General features: G+C 29.2%; 2 non-coding genes across 2 annotated transcripts; one reads left to right on the forward strand and one right to left on the reverse strand.

Moving 5' to 3' along the window:
* Positions 1 to 211: 211 nt before the first annotated feature.
* On the forward strand, positions 212 to 283 carry Trnae-uuc. The gene has a single exon. It is a non-coding gene; the product is annotated as a tRNA-Glu (tRNA).
* Positions 284 to 1,086: 803 nt separating this feature from the next.
* Positions 1,087 to 1,158, reverse strand: Trnae-uuc. The gene has a single exon. It is a non-coding gene; the product is annotated as a tRNA-Glu (tRNA).
* Between the last annotated feature and the right edge of the window lie 11,151 nt (positions 1,159 to 12,309).

The following is a 12,309-nucleotide window of genomic DNA, read 5'->3' on the forward strand; positions in this document are numbered from 1 at the left end:
ATGAACATCAATCCGGAAATTGGATTCAAAAACTCCGTTTTTAGGTAAATGAATTTCTTTTACCACAACTGATATTAATTTATTAAAACCAGAGTTTTATAAACTGCGATTATCTTTTCTTTGGTGAAATCAACATTTTTTTTGTTATTATTTTGAAGGTTGAACTTCAGTTGGCTTCGATCGTTGGTGTGTTTTGTAGATGTGATAGACATCCGATATGGTCTAGTGGCTAGGATACCTGGCTTTCACCCAGGAGGCTCGGGTTCGATTCCCGGTATCGGAATAACTTTTTCTTAACTCAATTTGTAAATTTTGTTGTGCTTTAATACTCAACCAACGTTTTGTAATTAGGGCCCTAAAATGTTTTTATCGATTTTAATAGTAACATTTCATTCGATTTTAATATCAACACTTGCAATTAAATACTGGATGTTTAGTATTTAAAATGCAATTATTATAACATCCTTCCGATAGATATTGTGTATTCAACTAGTAATAAATATTGTTATTGAAAATAATATTACAAAGGAAATGACAAATTTTAAACTAATGAAGTTATATAATCTATTTTATTTGACTGAAAATTGTTAACAAATTTAAATGAGTGAAAATAGTTTATACATTATTTTAATATTATGTGTTACCATTATTTACATAATGGATTGCATATCCGAGAGCTATTCGTTGTGTAATGTATATTTCGATATAGTCTATAGCTTGAAGGTTCCAGTTTTAATCGAGATAATTGGGTGAATTGTATTTAAAAATGAAGGTACTTATATGGTTTTTATTTTATTTTTATTGCTATTTTTAAAAATTAATTGTATTTTAAATTTTAATAAAGGACCAATGTTTAATTTAATATTAATAATTCAAAAATTTGAGAAAATAGTACAAAAACTAGTCCTGGTCTGTTATCAATAATTTCATTGTGACAAAACTTATGCCAAAACTCGAAAATAATTTTATGTAAAATGTTCAAATTCATTAGAAACAAGGTGTAAAAAGGACATTTATAATTAATATGAGAATCAAATTTTACTCAAGATCGTTTTCATTAAGAATACTAAAAATTATAAAAAAAAATTCCGATACCGGGAATCGAACCCGAGCCTCCTGGGTGAAAGCCAGGTATCCTAGCCACTAGACCATATCGGATGTTGTATAATAACTCAAAATACATGTATAGACCCAGCAGCTACGTGAACTGACCGGAAATGTTAAGAAGTTTTTTCCCAAAGTTTAATCATTAAAAAAATTTAAAAGGAATTCGATTTACTTGATCTGAACACCATATGTAACTTTAAAATTATTTTAATGAAATTAATGATATAAGTTTACAAATTTGCATCACATTTGTATTTCCGAATATCCAAAGACCTAGATACGATTTCTTACCTGTTTTATTCGAGGAAGCGTTACAAATAATACTAAACTATTAGCGTAGTAAAAAAGAGAAAGAACTGGATGGGCAACGGCTCCATCAAAATTAGGGAAGCCACCTTTTTCAAGTAATTAAGAAATAAATCTTAGGCCCAAATCATTGTTTAATTAATATAAAAACAAGAAATCGAATGATTATGTGACCCGAAATGAAGTCTCCAGGATATAGAAGCTAATATAAATATATAAAATTATTAGTTGCTCAAAAAATATCTTTATGAAAAGTTCAAATTATTTCAACAAAAATATTCTGATAAGAATTCAATTTCACATTTGGTAAATATTCATAAAACAATGCAAAATCAAAGACGTTTATATTAACGGCTTTGAAAATATTTGCCTATAGAATATCGATTTGAAATTAGTGTAACGAATTGAAATGGCTTGGATAATATTATTTGTACAAATGTATAATGGGCTTTATTGTATATACATAATTTATTTTTGATTATATAAGTCGTAGTCAAAAAGCCAAAATTGTTTTCCTAGAATAGCTCTGGTAAAATTTGAATAACGCATTGAACAATAAAAACGAGAAGTTGTGAATTATCAACCCAAGTGCTTTCCTCATTCGGGTGGCGAATAGACAAACGCTTCAAAGGCATCACTGCATGCACCAAATTTACTTGTACCATGCAAATGAAAATTTAAACTAACGATATAAATAAATTTTGAGGACGATATGGGCAATTGAATGTTTGTTGCCAGGAAAAGCATGCGAAACACTATAATGCAAGTATTTGACCGACATCCCATGGTCTTTGTAGTTGGTAATAGATTCGTAGACTGTACTAAAAACAGAAAGATACTAACATCTGGGAAAAAGGGTACTTAAATTTTAAGATGAGGCGTTGCTTGAAAATAGTATTGTAAGCAGTGCTAAAAGATTTCAGGAGGCGTCTACAAACCAATGCACTACTCTATAAATGTTAATATTTTAGCTATATAGCTTTAGAGGTTAGAATGGCTGTACTGGGGTGGGGCGCACACTTAGGCCATTGGATCCGTTATTAAGGATGTATGAGCGCTTGATTTCTTTAAATGAAGTTGGACAAAGTCTAAATCAATCCTGAATATTTTACGGGGGGGGGGGGTTACCCGATTATTTAAATAAATAAAAATGACTTCAAAAGTAGGCATGTTTAACATTGGTCTTTTGGGAAAAAGGAAGATGGATGATATTTTTTAATAGATTTCTCCAAAACTACTCAGTCGAAATAAAAAAAAAAACTGCTTAAATTAAAGTTAAAACATTAATAAATTATTGTAATGTAAACCTAATTTCTTATTTTGATGAATTCTATGAAATGTATTAATTTTTTCATGCCTTTACCTACTGAAAACTTTCTTCACGTCTTTAACTGTCTAGCGAGATTATAATATGTCTGAATTTCGATTCTATTATAAAATACGTTATATTCTATATGAATAACTTATTTAACAAGCTTCTAATTATCAATTGGACCAATATTTTATGCATGCATACTATCGGGAAATGATTGAAACACTGTTTTATACCAACAATTACTAAACGTTATTGATTACAATTTATTATAATGTCAATAACACATATAATTTTCCAGTTATATTAACTAATTCCAGTTAAAAAAACTATAGCTAACAAAAAAGAAACTTTCATTGAATAAATGATATGCTATTTTTCGTTAAAGCGTAAAAAAATAATTCAGATTTTACTTTTTAGTCGTTATACCGTTAAAAAATTTAAGTTTTACGGTTTAACGTCGCAGAAAATGCAATGAGAGATTAAAAAAAATAAAGGACCCTGGAAGATTAGATAAGAAAATTGTTTTTTGTGAAACTTTTTTAACCCACCCTAAAATGTTCTTTGGATCATTCTGATCAAAAGCTCTCACGGCCACAAAAATTTTCAACGAGTAATTTTCGAGCTACGGGCGATCAAACCGACATTTATATTATAGTTTTTGTAAATGAATAGAAAAATTTCTTTCTGTGAAATTTTAAAAATGGTTTTCAGATCGTTCTGATCAAAAACTCTCATGGCCGCAAAACTTTTTAACGAGTTGTTATCGAGCTATGGGCGATCACTAATTATTATTAGCTTATTAAAATTGACATATTTTGCACGCACAGCATGAGAGAAGCATTAGAAAATACCTATATATTATAAATATGAAAGTGAGGATGTTTGCTTGTTTGTTTATTACGCTTTCAAGCAAAAACTAGCGAATGGTTATTAATGAAACTGTACACCAATATAGCTCATACATCAGAATAAAAAATAAAATACGAATATATGTTAAAAATTAAAAAAAAAAAAATTGAAATTATTCACCACATAGTTTCAATGAAGTTTTCGTTCATTTTAATCTTTACTTCTTCGAGAAAGTTAGATCTCTACTTTTCTGATTTTTAACTTCCCTTATTTTAATATTCTTAATCACCTGCACGATCCCTGTTTAAATTAACAATTCTCTCAGTCTCATTGTAGTCACCAGAGCAACCTTAACAAGCATATTACAGGACATCCAAAATTCAAAATAGGTACAAGCTATTAAATTTTATATAGCAAATATGCACATAGAAAATATACAAAGTTGGAAGGTGTCCGTAGGTATATCTGTTACAGGTAATATTGAAAGCAACAATTATTAGCCAGTAACATAGGATATATTTGAGAGCTCAAATATTCAATAATATAGATTAACTATAAACCTTCATAAAGGTAATTTAATTAAATATTAGCACGAAATATTAGCTAAAAACAGGAATATACTTTATTTTTATTTATAGGCAATTTTATTACAGATTTGATATACAAATTGCATAATAAACCAAATTATATGATAATATTATTTCTATTATTTCTTCCAGTCTGTTTCTTCCTAAGCGGTACATTTTTAGAATTTGATAAAGAAATAACGAAGATATCGCATGAACTGGAAACTACAGGCTAGGAAAATAATGTATAAGATTTTATTGCTGATATATTACAAAACTTTCTAAATTTCTAAATAAAAGTGAGTGATTTGAATCAGTCACTCGATTGTAGGCTACTAGTCCGGTATTCAATAAAAATTTTGTCCGAAGTTGAATAAATCTGGAAAAAAATTATTTTATGCAAAATTTCCAAGGAAATTCGGATAAAAGAGTTTTATCTTCGATCAGATATCGGATCGTTAATAACAATTAAATTGTAAAAAACTGCAAAAGAAAAAATTTTTCTTGACTCCAAATATCAAAGTACTGTACAATCGAATGAATTTTATCAATCACAATGAAACTATGAGAAAAAGATAGAACTATGGGTGCCTAACAAAATGAGCATGATTCCGTCGCAAAATAATAAGTATACTTTATTTCAAATTTATTGATGAAAAAATTAATTCAACTTAATTTACAGAATAGAAATTTTTTAAGACTATTTAATTGCTCTCAAAAAATCAGATGTAAGAAAATAATTAATTTTTTAACCCGTTTAACCAAATAAATCAATTTTAATACTAATTGAGATACCATCAAAAAATAAACAATCTAGAAATCCTTATATTTTAAGGGTTCATTCTCAAGAGATTTGTTTAGTTTACATCATATTTTCACGTTGGTTTAATATAACTTTAGTGTTAAAATACCAAACCTGATCTTAGAATACATTTCACCATAATATCACTCACTGATTATATCGAAACCACAATCATTAGGTTTTTAGGAATACTATTTTGACATTGAAAAAAAAAAGAAAATTAAAAATTTTGTAACAGTTAAAAATTTACATGCTTTTTACTGAACGTAAAATACACCTTTTACTATTGGACTCTTTATTTTTCCTACTATTTTTTTCTAAGGGGCGTCCATTAATTACGTGAGGTATTTAGGGGGGAAGGGGATCGAGCCGAATCTTACTAAATCTCATTTCGGGGAGAGGGGGATCTTGGCACATATCACGTAATTTTTTTAGCAGAAAATGTTGTAAATCTGCGTGAAAATTAAGTTAACTTGCTAGTCTTAAATAAAAGTAATTGAGCAAATTGTGTTATTTTCTTAAATAAATCCAATACCTAAAGTATAAGTTTTGAAAAATCTCACGTGAGATTGGGGTAATTGGGCGGGGGTCGACAAAAATCTTACGATATCTCACCAAGGGGGAGGGGAATCCTTAAAAATACCTCACGTATTTAATGAACGCCCCCCTACTAGTGGCAGTGATATTTTCCAAGTGGCAGAGCTAATCAAACAGCTCTGAAAATTATATTTAAGGAAGCATAAACAAGTAGGTACTATTTAACTTAAAACAGTGGCGTAGCAACCTAAATTCGAGCCCGGGGCACAATACCTTTTTAGTTTTCCGGGCATTTTGCGGCGTCTTCTTATACGTATATTGTTCATCGATATCCTATTTTTCACAAAGAGACTTCGCTTTTTTTATTGCCTCTTCACAGAGCTTGTCTCGAATTTCGTCTAGTTCAGTCGCCAATGATTCAAGATCATATCTAACATATTATTTTATCAGACAAATCAAGAAAGGAGATAATTTATGTAACCATACAGCGTAGCATAAGGAAGTGCCATTTCTATTATGAATATATTATTACAGTTTATTTAGACTATTAGTGTTTCTTTTTTTCCATTTTATTTACTAATTAACATTTATTATATTACACTGGCACTAAATTTAAAATATATTTTCCAGAAAACAATTATTATAAATTTAAAAAAAATTCAACAATTTTTTACAACCCTTGCACCTCCTCGCTACGCCACTGACTAGAAAGGGGTTGAAAATAAAAGAAAATTAAAAAATGTATTCGATTCTGTATGTTATAAACTTTTTTTTTTTGGTGTTTCGTATTTAAAGACATCTAGTGTATTATATTGTTCGAAAACTTCTCACAATCTTCTAGATTTAAATTGAATGTTACATAGTTATGGGGTGATAATTTACCACAATAATGTAGTTATGAAGATGTTGCATACCTCAGATATCTAGAGAATCCTGTTATCAAATTTCAATTTCTATAGTAGTAAAATACAAATTCCATAAACTAACTTTTTAAAAAAAAATATATTCGAATTAATAAATGGACAAAATAATTGTCCAAATAATAGGTAACAAACATAAAAAAATACTGTCGAATTGAGAATCTTCTCATTTTTTGTTTGAAGTCAGTTGAAAATGGAAACGTTTATTTGCTTCTCAGATCAATATTATCTAGTCTAAGATTTGCTTATTTAATTGAACTTCATTTTCTCAGCTAATTTTGATCTTAAAATGGTGTAGAGCAATTTTAGTTGAACGTAAGATTACACCGTTAGTTTTCAGAAATTTTATTAATCATTTAATTAATATTTTATTGAATAATTACAGTATTAGTACAAGAGACGGTATTAAGTCGAATTTTATCTACCTGATAACATGCTGAGGCATAATTTTTATGAAATTTTATTAATTTATAATGACGCCTATCACTGTTTTTCAATCGAAAAGTGTTCATGACTATTTGCAAATTAATTTTATTTTCGTTAAATTATCTTTCTACTGATATCAAATTCAGTTGATTAACAGATCGGTGTAGATCTGTTCATACCATCCGATCGAAATTGTTATCAGAAGAAAGATAATTTAATTACGAAAATAATGCTATAGGCTTGTTTGCAAAAAAGCGTTATGGAAAGAATTGATTAAAATAAATAGCCATGAACACTTTTCAGTAGAAAACTTTCATAGGCGTGTTTAAAAATCAATAAATTTCGAGATAAAGCTGGTACCGAAACAAGGCACATGGCACCTTGTTATGAATCTTTAATACTCTCGAGATTAGTTTAAGAACTCGTTTTCACTTAAAATTATAAAGTTTTCAATATTATACACGAATACACGAAGATTTTTTGTTCGAAATATGAATTGGTTCGAATGAAATTAAAAATCTATTAAGACTATTAAATTTTGACTCATATTTCGTGTTTTGGAAAAGTTAAAAAAAAGAGCTTAAACATTTGACAGAACTTTTCGAAAAAAATCATCTCATAGTAAACTGTATTTCAAAATTCCTTGGGATTTTCATGTAAAGGTAGATTTTTGCATTTAACTTCAACTGAATCCATCCACATAAAAAAATGTTTTAAACTAAAAATTTTATATTTTTATTGCGAAAATCTTTCTGGGATAAAGTGGTCTTCTATTACTCACCATTACCGTAAATAAATTGACATTTAAGTAAAAGGTTAAACTATTTCTGGGCCTTTCTGTATATACTACCTATCTAAATGCTCTGCTTATTGTAATTAGTATATCTTAAACTACAATCCTTCATCTTGGATAATTAATACAATTCACGTCGTGGTTAACTTCAATTCACCCGTTATCGATAGTTAACTAATACCACGAAATACGCCTATAATAATCTTACTTGTAACGCAATATTCAATTGTATTATTATGACATGGTAATATTCAATTTCCTGAGTATTTATCGCTTGAGGCTTCAATTGATGATTCGTATGATGAATTTATTATTTTCTACTTTTTACGGTTAAAAATCATACAAATTTTCATTTTTTTGCCTTACTAAAACTTTAAAAAAAGGTTGTTTTTGAAAATTTTTAATGAAATATCCCAATTTATAACACCTGGGCGAGGCTCACGGCAAGTCGTAGTTTAATGTTGGTATATGTGATAACATAGTTCGATCAGAAACAGCACCGTCGTGACGCAGTGATACAGTGACACAAATGAGACCAAAGGCCAAAATAAAAAAAAAAGATTCTAGGTATTGTTTTTTCATTATTCAGCTTGTTACAGGGATTTTCTAAGAAATGAAAACTGTTCACAGTAACGGCCTGTAACCTAATTTTCCTCTTTTCTTTCAGCCGACATGTGACCTTCGCCTTAGCACAACATCATTGTAGATACAAAGGGAAAGGTCATAAACAAGAGAAATTGTTTCGAGTAAAGAAAATCTAACAAAACCATTTGTAGGAAACCATGGAATCTACATCCGAAGGTTAGTGAAATATATAAACAAAAATTGTGATGTATATAGCAACAGAAAATTTGTAGAAATAGAAATATAAATTTTTTTAACAAAATTGAAGTTGTTGAATTGAAACAGTAATAACACGCTGTTTGATGCTGCCTTTAAACCTATTGAAGGTTACTGAGAAAAGTATTATAGCTACTAAAAAATTTGTAATAAGCGACTCCAAAAACCCCTGCGATTTAATTTTGGAGTGAATTATTTAAATTTTCGAATATTGGCCGCATTTTTCAGTAATCGTACACTGATCAGCGAAATCATTTTGCTTAACCTCACGATACCATTTGTCTCATATATGGGACAAAATATTTTAGGTACGTTGCACCCAATTGATAAATGGAAAACATTTTTTTCCCTTAAATTTTGAGTTGAGTAGGTATTATTATATTAACTATTCACTAATCAGAAAATTAAAAAAAAAAAAGAACTTATGTTTCAAAATGTCACGTATATGGGGCATAAGTTATCATGCCCCATCACTAACTTTGCAAAAGTATTCGAAGCAAATTACATAAATGCCGTAAATGCGTATAAATCACGCAAGGCTTCTGAAATTGACGGAATATTAAAAATTTCTTCTCACTTCCGGTACCGAAGTTATCGAATTTATTTCTGTACGGAATTTACATAATTTGCTTCGAATACTTTTGCAAAGTTAGTATCCGGCAATGCCGTGTGTGTCATTCATATTCTCACCTGTGCTCAACTGTACCGCGCAAGACTGACGCCATTGTGCTTAGACTTAAGCTTTTATATATTGCATCATATTCTTCAACATAATTTCTAGTGGGTCATTTCACTAGAATAATTTTAGAATGGGTTTGTAGTCTATAAAGTTTGTATTCATAGATTATGTCTAATTTTTTATTTATTTAACTATTGCAGAAAATGGGCCTTTCTAGGCGCACGTAACTTATTCATTTTTTGAAATATTATGCAATTATTAATGTTATTTAAAAAAAACCATAAATATATCATATGGATGAGTATTGACCGTAGGTACCATAAATAAATACAGTACTTTGTAAAAACAAAAACAAAAAATACACATAAATATTTTGGACAGAAAAGTTATATATACGGTCGGCCTGATCCTATACGGAGTAAGGCTTGTATATTATGTTGGTTCAGGGGCCAGACATGGTATTTGACTGTCATTTTAGAACGACTGGAAATTTGAAAGATCGTTTTGTGAAGGTTGTACATAAAAACTTTTTCCTCAATGAATATTTTTATAGGTAATTCATCTTTCATAGTAACCAATTTCGTACGGTATATGACTGGGGTAGCGTGTTCGATTCACGCCGTCACAACAAAAAATTAAGTGTAGTGCATGGTATATGCATGAACCAGGTTTATTCCTCTCAAATAATTGAGGAGCTGAAAAAATAATTTCAATTTTTTTACTGTCGAGTTGAGTTAAGCTAAAACAGTTTAATTTTTATTCCGGAATATAGAGTCTGATCATAAGTCTACGATCAGCTAGCTAAAGCTTTTATATTACATACCATTGATAGATATCAAACATATTTGGCTAAAAAGGGCGGTATTGTCTTAACTATCCCTCGAACAGCTGCTTTAATAAATACAAAATATTATGAATATGACAACACAAATTTAAAGAGGCATTACCTATGTTTCAAATACATTTTTGAAGAGTTATTTTAATAGAGTTTTTTATACCCTGTATATGAAATATATCAGAGTATATTAAGTTTAATCTCAAGCTTTTAACGTTTAGAAATAATGATGCTACAAACAAAATTGTCGTATAGGTGTTCATAAAATCACCTAATTAGTTAATTTCGTATTTCCTTCTGTTCGCCCGTCATCTCAATTACTCAATAACTTAAGAGCTATCTTGCTAAAATAGGGCACTCAGGACGTAAAAAGTGAGTTTGGGTTCGAAAATGAGCAAAAACGTCAATAAGATCTTATAGGGTACATTAAAGACCCAACTTGTAAGCCGTAAGAGATAGAACAAAAGTTTAAATATAAAACACTTTTGTTTGAAACATTTTTTCGTTAATCTCTTTGTTTTGTCGTTATTGTCCAAAATAGGGAAAAACTGCAGTTTCCATTTAAAAGATAATAAAGAGTTGAAAATTTTTAGGTAGGTTCAATTAGTATAGATTCAAATTACATATAAAACCTATCCGATATTCGGGAAACAATATAGATTCCAAAAAAGGAAAAAATCCTTGATAAGTTTTAGGGGAAAAATGGCCGCCATTTTATACTACATAAATTTTTTTAAATCTTATTTATAAAAATAACATTATTGTAAAGAGTATTTCAACAATTAATAAAGTCTATTATTTTCACTTGTTATTTGCTATTTTTTGACAAACTATATAATATAATGAATATAATGAAGGGTAAACACTTTTTAGGGGCTCTATAAATACCATCTAATATTCTGAGATAGTTTCCAAAAACCTTTCAAATACCCTATTGAATAAAAGATCCTTTTTTTCGACACATTATTTTATGCTCATGCACTGACATCTTCAAAATTGAAATTTTTCAAATATTGGACAATGAGAGGATTTCTCAGAGTCAAACAAAATCATTTTTAACCCCCGAACTAAAAAAAAAGGGGTGTTATAAGTTTTGCCGCTATGTGTGTGTATCTGTGGCATCGTAGTGCCTAAACGGATAAACCGATTTTGATTTTTTTGTTTCGTTGGCAAGGTTATTTAAAGAAGAGTGTTCTTAGCTATATTTCAAGTGCGAGTTTAGACTTACGCATCTGGAAGAACTAAAAAACTGAATATGATCCTCAAAATCGGCTCGGTTTGGAAAAGGGTAATTTAATGGAGAGTGTTCTTAGATATGCTTCAAATGTACGTTTCGGGTTCCGTGCCAGAAAAATTTGTCGGGAGTGTTTAAATTTTATAAAATTTCGCATGTTATACTTTCCGTTCAATTATGCGTGTAGTTAAAACTTTAAACAACAATAATTTCTGTGTAGTTAAAACTTTAACAGGTCTCCTGAGAGAGAATTCGCTGGCTATGTAAATTTTCATAGAGAAAAATTATAAGGAATGACCTCAAAATCGCAGCCGTTTTGAAATGACTATCAAATATAACATCTAGCCCTAGACCTATTGGTTTTGAATGTATATTAATTTATATTTAATATATGTGTATATAAGGTACATATATACATACACAGATATATATAATACATATTCCTGTATTGGTACCCTGGAGCGCACCAGCTCGACAGCCTAACAATGCGCTGGGCAGCGGCGGGCACTAGGAGGTTCTCCATAAAGAACAGCTAGCTGTTGCATGCACCATGAGTTCAGTATAGTACCGACGTCTTAACGTACACATATATAATAATAATAAAAGAGCGTCGAATTATCGTAATCGACGTCGTCAAAACCACGTCATTCCTTAATAAAAAAATTATTTGACTTTTGAAAAAAATTTTAAAAAAAGTTAAAAAATATGTACTTAGGTCGAACAAAGTTTGTGCTGAAAAAATTTTACAGTAAATTAATTAAATATTCCAAAAATTAATTTTTTGAGTTTTCCATTGTTGTAAAATTTTCTAAAAACATTTTAAAAATTATATTTTTTTTTGGAAAGTAGTGCGCCTAAAAATAAAAGTTGTATTTTATTTGTGCTACATATTTAGTGTTTTAGTGTTAGTTAAAAATTTTTTTCCCAAGTTTTTCTTCCATGTGAAAAGTTCTACCATTTATTAAACGGAAATTTAACTAATTAAGGTAAAATAGAAAGAATTTTAATAATTTTTATTTATTAATTTTTGGTATTTTGAAGCGATTAAATTAAAGGGAAGGGGGAAGGAGTAATGCAAAGGTAATAATAAATCAGAAGGA

Source organism: Chrysoperla carnea, chromosome 3 (assembly GCF_905475395.1).
Source record: "Chrysoperla carnea chromosome 3, inChrCarn1.1, whole genome shotgun sequence".
In the NCBI taxonomy this organism is placed as follows: Eukaryota; Metazoa; Arthropoda; class Insecta; order Neuroptera; family Chrysopidae; genus Chrysoperla; species Chrysoperla carnea.